This window comes from Panthera tigris, chromosome A3 (assembly GCF_018350195.1).
Source record: "Panthera tigris isolate Pti1 chromosome A3, P.tigris_Pti1_mat1.1, whole genome shotgun sequence".
Classification (NCBI taxonomy): Eukaryota; Metazoa; Chordata; class Mammalia; order Carnivora; family Felidae; genus Panthera; species Panthera tigris.
This window is the reverse complement of record NC_056662.1, coordinates 101457133-101470829: the sequence shown is the minus strand read 5'-3', so window position 1 is coordinate 101470829 and position 13697 is coordinate 101457133. Positions and strand designations below refer to the sequence as shown.

The following is a 13697-nucleotide window of genomic DNA, read 5'->3' as shown; positions in this document are numbered from 1 at the left end:
AGCAGTTATGCGGTATATAAACTCAGGCATATCTGTTAAACTGACTCTCATAATTATAAACCCAACCCATGTCCTCAACATCTCTCCCACTCGCTCACTGATGACACCAAAAACTCCCCTCTTAAGATCTCCTTACTCCGGCTTCAAGTGTTCTTTAAGGGAGGAAAAGCCTTAAGCCCTTTCCATCCTGCTAGAACATCGGCTCCACCCATGCAGGGATTTTCATCTGTTTTGTTCGATGATGTATCCTAAGTACCTAGATCAACACTTGGAATGTAGTGGGTGCCCAGTAAATAGTGGATGAATAAACGAGTTGGCCATTGATATATCCATTGGAATTAATGTATTACACGGCTCCGAAAATTTGGGAAGACAGGGAACTTAGGCCAGGGAAGTTTTGAAAGAGGCCTAGAGAAAGGGAAAAGACCAGGGTGTTGCGGGTTCCAGGGATTTGGGAGCTCATCACGGAGAAAGAAATGACCACAAGGTGGCAGCACACACGGGCTTTTACTGAGCCACTCTATGACGGGTGTGCTTCCAGAGAAGTCTGCCCAAAGACTAGTCAGTAGTAAGTTGCTACTTAGGAAGAGAGGCAGGCATGGGGACTTGGGGGAGAGGGGACGCATGTGGCTGGGTGATGTCACTCGGCAGCACAGCGGGGAACTTCTGGGTCAGAGAGCTCCAAAGCACATCAGCAGCTTGGGGTCTTTACGGCCTGGGGCTTATCCATGGTTAGCAGATGTTGGGAACAGTTTTGTGGGGTATGCAAAGCAGGCAGGCTCTCACTGGCTAAAAACGTGCTTATTTGGGTGATGTTTAAAACACTTAGTTGTGGAAACATTTGAGTTGGGCCTCAGGTGGGCTTTTAAGCTAATAGGTCTCAGCTACTGTGAAGAAATCAACTACCTGGGGGCCAGTGAGCAGAGGCCACCGTTGGCTCATTTACGTGACACAGGGTCTGGGACGTGGCTCAGGAAAGGCCGGCCTGGGCAGCCTGTTAAGTGACAGTTTTGTGCAAGTAGGAGGCAGTCCCGGTGGCTGGGAGGTGGGGGGTTCGGGGTGGCGGGGGGGGGGGGTGGAGTACAGAGCACAGGGAGGAAAGATGAACAAGCATCTGAGAGGAAGGGGACCTTTTCACGTTGAGGCCTGACTGGCCTGTAGGGCCGCAGCAGAGCAGAACAGCTAATTCGAAAATTCGAAACTGAATATACAGGCCTCCAGTCTTTAAGGCCTTCAGAGTCTAGCCAGAATCTCCCTACTAACCGGCTGGGTGACCTTGGCCATGTGCCGTCTCCTCTCTGGGCCTCAGTGTTCTCACTTATAAGTGGAGGGGATTAGACTAAGTCTGTGGTTCTCATTAGGCTCACCTGTGGAGCCTTACCAAAAAAATGATGGCAATGCCCAACCCCACCTCCAGTGACTGTTTTGGGGGTGGTCGGGGCACGCCCAGGTCAAGACCCCCTGGACCAGAGGGCTCCTGAGTTCAAGTCTTCCCAGCGGCTCAGAAGGGACCCTGCCTAGTGGCATCTATAAATGCAAAGGAGAAATGGTCCTTAACTTCAGAGAAAGGCTCTTTACCAAGTCAGCACTGTATTTTGACTATATATATATATATATATATATATATATATATATTTTATTTCAGAGAGAGAGAGAGGGAACCAGGGAGACAGGCAGAGGGAGAGCGAGAGAATCCTAAGCGGGTTCCATGCACAGCACAGAGCCTGACGTGGGGCTTGATCCCACAACCCTGGGATCACGACCTGAGTCGAAATCAAGAGTTGGGACGCTCAACCGACTGAACCACCCAAGTGCCCCTATTTTGACTATATTTTGAGTTGAAGGTAGAAGGTTTTCTATCTTCTCAGTCCGGTTATGATCGTCTTCAAACTTCATTTTTTTTTTTTTGGCATAAATTATGCCATAATAGGAGATGTTAAATTGAGGTAAAATTCTTGAGATCTTGGGGAAACCAAATAATTTTGTGTTTTCTCTTCATACAAATGAAATCCCTAATCATAGTGGCAAATCTTAACATGCTTGATATTGAACCCAACTCTCAAAAAAGTTCGGAGATGGTGAAATACGTGTGCTATCTGCAAACCTGAGGGAGCCTAACTAGAGGGACGTTCAACTTGCAAAAGAATGTTTTGCCTCTGGGTCTTCTGTTCAATAAAGTATGTGGGGGTTAAAACAACATCAACAACAAAAACCCCAAATAAAAAAACAACCCAAGGAAGAGTTAAAAAAAAATGTCCACCAGAGGTCAGCATTTTACTGAAGATAATCCTACATGCCTGCCTGCCATCTCCACTCTGGAAAGAACCTCGAGATGATAAATAGTTCAGTTCATGTGCTCAGGCTGGTGAAGGTCCACTCCTCAAAAACTCTCTAAGAAATAGCTGGGTTTTCATGCCAAGGGAAGTATATTCTCATTCAATCTATCAAACAAGCTGTAGGTCAGTCCTAATTTGAACTATTTGCCGCATAGAGTACGTGGAGGGCCTGAACCCTGATAAGTATCCAACAAATGTCTGTTTTTCCAAAGGGTGAGACTCAGGAAATTCTAAAGGTCCTCTTGTATCTGCTTGAAAATCCACATCCTGTGGTTCTGTTTCCAGCTGAGGGCCTGGTGGCCGGATGATCGGATGATCGATTGACATGTAGAATTAACCACCATGCCCCTGCCCCACTGGGGGGGAGGATACCCACCCAGCCCACCAGAACTCAACACAGGACCCCCGTTGACACTCTTTTTGTGCCGGAAAGGGGCTAATGGAGCTAACAAAAGACAGATAAGCAAAAAAAGCCGGTGAGGAACGGATCCAGATCCCTAGAGGGAACAGCCCTGCCTTCATCCTCTCCCCAGGGAAAGCTGACCCAGAGTCAGAGGACCCGGGGTAGCAGCAGAGGTCACTGATCTTAGTGGTCAGTGACCTTAAACTGTGGCACCTGTTCTTCTACCTTCACTCGGAGGGTCTCCCTGCCAAGGGATGAGAATGTCTTGTTCTCAGAGTCAAGGCACCCTCTTCCTTGGGTCTTGATGGAGTCACTCTGGCATCTTCTTTTTTCTCCTTGGCACCATTCTTTATTAGTCATGGAAGTTTTCTTTCCTTTCACTGAAGGCCTGTGGCTGAAGCCCAGGGATGGGGGGAAGTAGGCAGGGGCTAGATCCTGCCTGGCCTGGCCGGTCACGGAAAGGACCACAGTCTGTGTCCTAAGGCATGAACAGACCTTGGAAACTCTGAAGCTTACCCTGTCAGCACCCCATGTCCCATTTTGGGGCACACACTCTCTTCCTCAACACCACCGGATTCCTAGTCAACCTTCATATCCAGGTTCCTGGGCAACATTTTCCGTGAAGCCACGGAGGACCACGTGTAACCTATGTGTAACCCTCAGTAACCCACTCTCTTGAAACCTCCGCAAGAGACTGGGGCTTAGACCCCTGGTCTGCATAGGACCGATGAGGCCTTTCCAAGTGTGCATGTTTTAACCCTCCCCTGAACGCCTGAAGGCGGGGACTCAGCATTTTGTGACCTCCAGAACACTTAAGCCACTCACCTGAAACTGATGAAAATGCTTTGCAAACATATTCCGAAGTGTGTTAATTTCATAGGCACTTCCCATTTATCTTTCCTCTTCTTAGACTACTCTACCCGGCGTGTTTCCTCTTCTTCCCTGAGGCCTCTGTACAAACGGCACCTTATCAGGTCTTTTCTGCCTGCCCCCCGCCCATCTCAAGTAGAATTCTACCCCCCAAAGCCACATGTATCTCCCTTACTTGCTATCTCTGTACCTTGTTTTATTTTTCTTTCTGGCAATGATTGCCTCTGACATGATCCATATTTTGCTTGTTTGCTTATTTAATCTATTGCCCTACTACATTTTAAGTTTCATTAAGGCAGGGACATTTCCCCACATCAGTGCGCGATTATTAATTCAATAGTCTTCAGCAGCATCTACTCTATGTCAGTTCCTGGTGCTGGAGACAATACCCAGAGTGCTCCCTCACAAGCTTGGCCAGGACTAAAAACCAGTTCAAATATATGCATAATTGGTAGTATTTTTACATGGTTAAAATTTGTATTCCAGTCCTTGTCTCCTTTCTTGTGGGCAGTGTTGTGAAACAACAACGCCTTTTCCTGGGGTAGCTATGGGGGCCCATGGATACCACTTGGGCATCTCTATGTCCTTATTGTGAGAGCCACGAAAATCTCAGAGATGTGACAGAATCATCTGGGAAGAAAAAGAAAGGCTTGAATCGTGAAACAAGGGTCCCAGCAGAGACAGCGTGAGCCACAATGAGAACTGACTAGGAGACGCCATCGTCCTAAACATCCGCTGGCTTCCCCCATAGTGCAGGATCCCAAGGTCCAGTCTAGCGCCTTGTTCTCGGCCCTTCTCTTTCCCTAAAGACCATTCCCCACCACTCTAGCTGCTGGCTCCCAGTGCACACCTTGCTGTTGCTGTCTCTGTAAAGGAGCTTATATCTCCTGACCTCCCTCCACCCCAGGTAGGTCCAGAGCTCACCTATGCATTTCCAAACACATCCCAAAGAGCTCTGCTAAGCACAGGGCCCATGTGCTCCAGGAGGGCCAGAACTTTCGATTGATGGCTGTGTTTCACATCAAATTCTTGAGCCAGGGCTTCCAAACTTTCAGACCAGAACAAACCACCTGGTGAAAGTCCTTGTGTTTAGCCCTCTCTGAGGTGGTCAGGAGGACGTGTACTGCCATCAGCAGAGGGGAGGGGAGCCAGCGGCACAGAGGGCTGGTGTCCAGGTGGGCCCTTTGCTGGTAGAGAAGGTGGCGTATCGATAGAAATCCCTGATTTGAAGCCAGAAGGCTCGGGGATAAGGTCCAGCTCCACCATTGAATAGCCGGAGGATTCTGAACAAGCTACTTACACTTCTTGAAGATCATTTTATTCATTTGGAAAAGCAAGATCATACTTCCCAGAGCCGTTTTGACGATTAAATAACATACGTAAACGTACTCCATATAAAAGCTCTCTGTAGAAAACCATTTTAGTGATGTTATAACCCAAGTGTCTCCAGATGTCTCTATGCTACAGAAACGAAGCAAATCCCACCATCTGCGGGTCTGGATCCCATTCCAGCTTTCCCTTGAGCCCCTCACTGCCCCATGACGTGAAGCCACCCCACCCCCACCCCAGGACTTCTGGAGTGACCCAGTAAGGGGCCCTCACTCATTTGGTCACCACTTACTTCCCTCCTCACCCTATTCATCAATGTCTACACCAACGGCCATCTCTCTAGATAATCCCAGAGCCTCCAGTTCCCATGGTGCCCAAGTGGGTTCTGAGACAGAGAAAGGACATCTATTTCTCCAGCTCTTGTACCACTAGATGGCACTTGTCTCCCCAAAAAGCGCTCAGTGGCCCTTCCGTTCCCAGTGAAAAACCTGGTCTGTGATCATTTGATCCGATGAGACACACATTCCCAAGAAGCGGCAGCCAGTTTCCCAAAGTCTGATCCTGATTTGGGAAGGAAACCTACGGAAGCCATGTGCAGAGACGCCGTCCTGCCTCTCCTCCTCACACTGCCCAGAGAGCCTCCTCTTCGGAGGATGGTTTCTGCTTTGCAAATGCAAAATCCAATGATGCCATTCTTCACCCAGAGCGAAGGATCCATCTGCCCCCAATGCCTTTCCAAGCATTCATTTTTTTTTTCTCATGACAAAATCGCTCGCTGCTTTGCAACCACGGTTTCTCACTCAACGCAATGCTTTTGAGATTCATCCACGTGTTGTGGGCAATCAGATCACTTCTTTCTATTTGCTGAGCCCTATTCCAACTTAGGAATAGTTCGCAACTGTTCAGTCATGGCCTTTGGGGTTGTTTCCAGTTTTTGTATTTGATAAATGAAGCAGTTGTGAGTATCCTTTTGGATAAGTCTTCTCACTGACATTTATTTTTCATTCTCTTAGTAAACTGCTAGGAGTGGCATGTCTCAGGTCAATGGCAGATGTGTGTTTCGTTTTATAAGAAGTGGCCAAACTGCTTTCCGAAAAAGTTGCGCCTTTTTTCTACATCAGCAAAGTGACAGTTGTTTAACTTCCTTGCCAATAATTGGTATTATCAGTATTCGAATTTTAGCCATTCTTTTTGGGGGTGGGTGATGTGGTATCTCATTGTAGCTTTATTCAGCACGAATGATATGGAGCATCATTTCATGTGCTTTTTTGGCCATTTGCTTATCTTTCAGTGTAAAGTGTCTGTTCAAATCTATTGGCCTTTATTTTAATTGAGTGATGTGTCTTTTTATTGCTGATTTGTGGCACTTGATTTAACCTGGATACAATTCTTTCGTCAGATATTTTCTCCCAATCTGGAATTTACTTGTTCATTTTCCTAACAGGGTATTTTGATGAACAGAATTGAAAAAGATTTAAGTCCAATTATTATTATAAGAAATCTTGGCAATCCCCTTACAAAGCTGCAAGAATTATCTCCTTATTTTCTTCTAGATATTTTATAGTTCCAGCTTTTATAGTTAGGTCTATGATCTATTTTGAGTTCATTTTTATGTGTGACGAGAACTGAGGCACAAGGTTCTTTTTTTTTTTCTTTTGTGATAGCTTTGAGATATCATCATTCACATGGCATACAATTCAACCTTTAAAGCGTACAATCCAATGGTTTTTAGCACTGGGATGGTTAACTTTATGTGTTGGCAGAGCTAAGAGATGCCCAGGTAGCTGGTAAAACATTATTTTGGGGTGTGTCTGTCAGGGAGTTTCTGGAAGATGTTAGCATTAAATCGGTAGACTAAGTAAAGAAGATCGCCCTCACCAATGCTGGTGGACATCATCCAATCCATTGAAAAAAACCATAATGGCAGAGGAGGGGTGAATTTGCTCTCTTTGCTTGGCCTGGGATATCCGTCTTCTTCTCCTGCCCTTACATATCAGCTCCCCTGGCCTTTGGACTCAGACTGGGACTTACACCAACCGTGTTCCTGGTTCTCCAGCCTATAGATGGAGGATCAGGAGCCAATTCCTATGATAAACCTCCTGTTTCACGTAAGTCTCTCTCTATACCCTGTTGGCTCTACTTCTCCGGAGAACTCTCATATAAGCATTTGTGTAGCACTGTGCAACTATCACCACAATGATTTTCATCCTTTTCTGTACCCCAGACACAAACCCCATATTTTTACCAGTGACTTACCGTTTCCCCTTTTCCCTAGTCCTAGGCAACCAAAAATCTATGGATTTGCCTATTCTGAACATTTTATATGAATGGCATCATGCAACGTGTGGTCTTTTGTGACAGAGTTCTTTCACTTAGCAAAATGCTTCTGAAATTAATCCATATTGTCGTATCACATATCTGATGGGCTGACTGATATTCCACTGTATGTATATACTGCATTTGGTTTATTCGTTCATCAGTTGATTGACATGTGGGTTGTTCTACTTTTGGCGACTATGAATAATGTTGCTATAAACATTCCTGTACAAATTTTTGTATGGGGATATATTTTCACTTTTCTTGGGTATAAACCAAAAAGCGTAATTGCTAGGTAATATGGTATTTCTAGTTCTAACCTTTGAGGGACTGCCCAACTGTTTTCCAAAGCTGCTAGATCATTTTATAATCCCACAAGCAGTATATAAGGGTTCTAGTTTGTCTACAGTCTCACCAACAGAGAGATTACCTTTTTTTTTTCAATATGTGAAATTTATTGTCAAATCGGTTTCCATACCTGTCTTTTTTATTATAGTCAACCTAATGTGTGAAGTAGTCTCTCATGGTGGTTTTGATTTGCATTTCTCTGATGGCTAATGATGTTGAACATCTTTTTTTTGTATGCTTATTAGCCATTTGTGTATCTTTCTTTGGAAAAATGTTTATTCAGACCCTTTGCCCATTTTTTAGTTGGGTTGTCTTTTTGTTATTGTTTACTCTAGATACAAGTCCCAAGGTTCATTTTTTATCTTAGGGATTTCTAGATGTCCCAGAACAATTTGTGGAAAGACTTTTCTTTCTCCATTGAATTACCTGGATGCCTTTGTCCGGAGGTGCCAATTGATCATATATGTGTGGATCTCTATTTAGACAGTCTAATTCTGCTACATTAATCTGTTTGTCTGTCTTTATGCCATTTTGGTTTGAAGTGTTTCCTAATTTTCCCTGTGATGTCTTCTTTGACCCATGAGTTGTTTGGAGGTGTCTTGCTTGACGTGGCATTTTCTAGATAAAATACTGCTGTCGATTTGTAAATTAATTCCATTGCGATCGAGAAGATACCATCTATATGGGTCGACCTAATGAAATTTAGTGATTGTTTTATACCCAGTCTATATGGTCAGTCTTCATCCTTCTAGCCCAGAGTGCCTTGTCAATGCCTGACATACACGCAGCAGGTATGCGGTGAAAGTTTGTAGAGTGAACAAAAGAATTAATAAGTTGTAGGATTGCTGACCTGGCATCAGGCCCCCTCTAAAAAGCACCAAAGCATCAGCATTGCATGGTAATGTAGAGCATGGACCCTGGGTCCTTCTGACTTGGGCAGGTTACTTAACCTCAGTTTCCTCATTAAGTGAAAAGTTTCCTACCTCATAGGGGAGTTGCAAGGATTACATGTGTTAAGACAGGTAGAGAGCTACTGCTCTCTAGTTAACACAGTATACATTAGCTGTTGTTCCTCGTGGAGAACGTGGTCAGCTCCATTTTAGGCAGCATCAGATAAAGAGGCAGTTTCTCCAGGTCGCCAGAGTTAAGATATCACAGGCTATTTTGGAAGAATAGAATCACTTAACTCAGACTTTCACATATGGTGCCTTAATAGCTACAGAAATAGAAACTAGATCGTGCCATGAACTGGGATCCTGGAAAATAGAAGCTTCTTGCCAATGTCAACTTATGTCTGAGGATGTGTTTGCTAAAATATGCTCGTTTCAAAACACAACTATTTGCCATCATGCCACCAATTCCCAAACCAGCGAGCAGAAGTTCTCTGTAAGTGGACAGTCACAGCTGAAATTCTGGACTCCACTCAGACCGTTTTTTCCTGCCCCTGTGAAATACACACAAGCAGTGAGTTTGCAGGAATTCAGAGCAGCGCCCAGCTCGAGGCGTGCGCACATCTGGGTCTGGCCTCAGTTTCCGGTTTCTGGGCCCAGAGACCGAGCGGAGGGCTCCGCCGCGGGCAGCTCAGCCCGGGAGAGCGCAGGCGGGCGGCGTAGCCCGCGCCGCCGCCGTCAGACCAGTCGGACGGCTTCGCCCCCAGCCCGCCCCTCCCTGCCCGCGCCGCCGCCCTCCCTCCCGGAAACCCAGTCCCTCCCGCGAGCGCCCGAGCTGGACGCGCCCGGCCCCGCGCAGTCACCGCCCGCAGCCCTCGCGGTCCCGGCCCGCGCCTGGGCGCCGGGCCATGGGGCAGCCGGGCCGGCGGGAGAGGCCGGAGCAGGAGCCCGGCGGGAAGTGGGTAAGGGCACGTGGGGAGGCCGGGCGGGGGCGGCCCCGCCGCCCTCGACAGCGTCAGTGTGCGGGACACGGGGCGCCGAGCCGGGGAGCACCTGCGCGGGGCTGTGGGGACTTGCGCTGAGGTCACCGGGGGTCTGCGGACCGGAAGAGCGGGAACAGGCCGCAGGAGGGTGGACAGTGAGCGCGGAGTGGGGGGGCGGGCTCTCAGAATCCAACCTGATCTGGTGACAGGGATGGCACACAGTGGCGACTGTGCCCCACTGGGACAGTCTGCCCGGGCCTGCCCTGCGGTGGCTCCACAGGCTCCTCCAGAGGGGCTGCATGGATCTCGGCTCCAGTATTAAAACTGGGTGACACGAGGGCTTTCCTGCTAATTTCTATTGCCCTGTGCCTCCAGTGACCTCAGACCTCCTCCCTGCCCCCTTGGATGCCGGCCCCTCTCCTTGCCCTTCTGGGTGTCTGGCCAGAAAACATCAGAGATTTCTGGAAAGGTAAACAGTGTCTGCTCAGCTGACAAACTCACATCCCCGCTCGGTTCCTTTCTGGTCTAGAATTTAGTCTGGCTTGTCCTTTTGGCAGGACGAGGGAGCCAGGATTGGGAGTTCTTTGCTGGTTTTTTCCATGCTGCAAGATGGATTTTGCTGCTCTGGTCAATGCGCTCACCCAGACCCCTGTGTCTGTGGCCTGCATGTCTAGGTCAGGAGGCCGGCATCAAAGTGAGGACCTGGGCAACTTGGGGCTCCACCTGCCCTTGAACCGCATTAGCCCAGCCCTTTCCCCAGCCCAGAGCTGATTGAATGTAATTAGCAACTAATTGAATGTCTATGAGCCCCTCTGCATAAGAAATACACCAAGGTCAAGGTTAGACGGGCGGATAGGGCTGAGTGATTCATTCTTTTCTTTCAGACCTTGTATATTCTCTATGTGGGGCCTATGAAGAAGAGTCATTCATTCATTCAACAGATTCATTCATTCATTCCACAGATATTTAGAGTGCCCACTACCAATCAGGCAATGGAAATAGGAGTTGTAGGAGAGAGGAGCAGGTGAATCACGTTATTTCAGAGACTGATAAATACTGTAAAACGAAAGAACCCGGCTGGTTGATGAGCATGGTGGTGAGACAGGTAAGAGCAATTGGCCGCTAGCTAGACAAGGAACTAGCTTTCTGAATGTCGTGGGAGGGTGGTACCGTTTTCAGGCCCTCAAACTCTGGGGGCTCAGGATAGGATGTCCTCCGTTTCCATGAGCAGGGACTTGTGAGCTGCCTATGAGGGGGTCAGTGAGCGGCGGATGGGTAGTGAGTAGCTCCTCTCTGGAGCCCTCAGAGTATACTTGCTGGGGAGGGGATGGCTTATATCTGAGCTTCCCTAGAACACGTGCTCTGTTGGCTGGCTCGCTCATCTGTTCATTCAACAATTCCTTACAATATGTTCCAGGCACTATTCCAGGTGTTAAGGCTACATCAGTGAACAATACAGTCTTTCTTATCACAGAGCTTATTTTCTGGTGGGGAGAAATGGACAGTAAACCACAATAACAGTGATCTGAGTGTCTTGTCAGAGAAACGCTACGAAGAGAAGCAGAGCAACTTAAGGGGTTGAAGAAGATGATGGGGCTGTTGTGTTCAACAGAGTGGTCAGGACAAGCTGTACAGAGAAGATGAAATTGGAGTGGAGACCTGCCTGTAGATAAGACATAGTTATGGGGCTGAGGGAAGAACATTGCAGGCAGAGGGAAGAGCGAGTGCAAAGGCCCTGAGGCATAAGTAAGGCTTGAACATGCTGGGCATACTGACCATGCTGGAGGAGCGGGTAGGAGGCCAGTGTGGCTCTGGAAGGCCAGCAGGCATTCCAGAGGCTCTCTGAAATGGGGGCTCGGCCTGATGAGCAGAGGCATCCAGGAAGGAGATGATGCCTCCTGGCTGCTGTGGCAGGAAGATTCATAGGCTCCCCAGCAAACCCAGGGTCAAGCCTGGTGGTTTACACTGAGCAGAACAGGTGATCCCCAGACATGGAGAGTGTGTCTTTTGGCGGGAGAGGCATTGCTGGCTGTTCTTACGCCCAATATCTGTCTGAAAAAAAATCATCACGGGCCCACACTAAGAGAGCTAAAGTGGGAGGCAGATCCCAAGTTTTTCAAATCAGTAAAGACTCTGGAAACTGGATATAGGGAGAAAAGACTTGCCTTCTAGGAAGATTCCAGTAATCTTTCATTCTTTAATTAGGTGATCTCAATAGGTTTAAAAGGAAAACAGTATATAATCAGTGACATTTATTTATAATATTTTTTAATGTTTATTTATTATTGAGAGACAGAGACAGAGCATGAGCATGAGCATGGGAGGGGCAGAGAGAGGAGACACAGAATCTGAAGCAGGCTCCAGGCTCTGAGCTGTCAGCACAGAGCCCCACGCGGTGCCCCAACTCAGGAACTTCGAGATCATGACCTGAGTGGAAGTCGGGCGCTTAACCGACTGAGCCACCCAGGTGTCCCATCTTTTATTTTTAAGATAATATTTACAAGGGTTACAGTTCTTTTAGAAAGTATATTTAAAGGCACAACTTGCATGTGTTAAAACTTTTTATAAATGTTAATTCAAACAGCGCTTAAGGTGCACAGTGAAAAATCTCCCTCCCCCTCCTGTGCTCTGATCCTCTATTTTCCTCTTCAGAGGCAGTCTCTTGAGACTACTTCCAGAGAGATACATTCTGTTTGTAAAGGAGCATACAAGTATGTGTAACTTCTCTTTTTTTATGCAAATAGTACTAATACTCGGTTCTGCGCTTTCTCTCTTTTAAGATACTTGTTCTGATTCAGGACGCAGGGATGTACTTCACGCTTTTTAAATAAATGTGTAACGTCTCACTGAATGGATGTGCCATATTCATCTAGCCAGTCCTCTATGGCTTCTAGGTTGTTCTCATTTTTGTTTCTTTGCTTGCCATGCCAGACAATAATGTGTGAAGCGTACATGTTCCTACATACCGGCTCACTTCTGTGACGATAGGATAAAGTCATGAGCACAGAATGACTGGTTTGAAAGCCATGCGTAGTTTAGATTTCTGTTGATGGTGCCAGCCTGCTTTGCAGAGACACACACAGTATGACTGGGGGCTTCCGAGACAGCTTGTTTTTCCCGCCGCTCTGCCAGCTTGGTGTGTTATCATCTCGCTGTTCTTGCCAATGTGACAGAGTAAAAAAAAAACAACAAAACTGGCATCACGTTGTAGTTTTAATAAGTATGCATAGCGAGTGGTGTTAGGAGTCTCATCTGTTTTTCGCTGTTTGTCTCTGTGAACTGTTCACGTCCTTGGCCTATGGTTTAAATTGGATTTTCGTCCTTCTGTTGTTGTTTTGATTGCATTAGAAGGGGTCTTACGATTTCTTCTTCATGGATCCTGTCTAGTCCCACCGACTGCCCCTCACTGTCTTCCCCTACCTACCCTGCTTGTAAACAGCGGCCATTCTGATAGATGTATGGTACGTTTATCCCGGGATCTGGATGTATTCTAGGGAAATATATGACGTTGATTTATATATGCATGTATTTTAAACCACATAAATTGTATTGTGCTACAAATCATGATCTTCTTACTTTTGAAACCTGACGCTGTTTTTTAAAAAGATTGATCTGGGGGCGCCTGGGTGGCTCAGTCAGTTAAGCCTCCAACTTCGGCTCAGGTCATGATCTCGCGGTCCGTGAGTTCGAGCCCCGCGTTGGGCTCTGTGCTGACAGCTCAGAGCCTGGAGCCTGTTTCAGATTCTGTGTCTCCCTCTCTCTCTGACCCTCCCCCGTTCATGCTCTGTCTCTCTCTGTCTCAAAAGTAAATAAACATTAAAAAAAAATTAAAAAAAAAAAAAAAGATTGATCTGACTGCTGTGAACCTCGGTTCATTGCCCTGATTACTGGGCTGTGTTCCCTGGCTGGGATTATTGAATTTTCCTAATAGATGATTCTTTCATATTTTATTTATTTATTTTTGTTGATTTGAGAGAGAGAGAGAGAGAGAGAGAGAGAGCGAGAGCGAGCATAAGCAGGGGAGAAGGTCAGAGGGACAGAGAAAATCCCAAGCTGAGCGTGGAGCCCGACTCGGGTCTTGATCTCACGACCCTGGGTTCATGACCCCAGCCAAAATGGAGTCGGACACTCAACTGACTGGGCCACCCAGGCACCGCCTAACAGTTAATTCTTAGTGGCTTGGTCCACAGAGATTGGAGAAATGCTATTATGGGGATAGCCT

General features: G+C 47.0%; 1 protein-coding gene across 3 annotated transcripts in view; it reads left to right on the top strand.

Moving 5' to 3' along the window:
- Positions 1-9294: 9294 nt before the first annotated feature.
- The window catches only part of PSD4 (pleckstrin and Sec7 domain containing 4), a 35235-nt gene continuing 30832 nt past the window's right edge, over positions 9295-13697 (top strand). The window contains exons 1-2 of one of the 3 annotated variants that reach the window (XM_042981958.1): positions 9295-9454; positions 10438-10580. The gene's annotated coding sequence lies outside the window, so the exon portion shown is untranslated. Of the gene's footprint in view, positions 9455-9561; positions 10581-13697 lie in introns of those variants that run through there. The other 2 variants (XM_042981957.1, XM_042981960.1) reach the window with 2 other exon arrangements.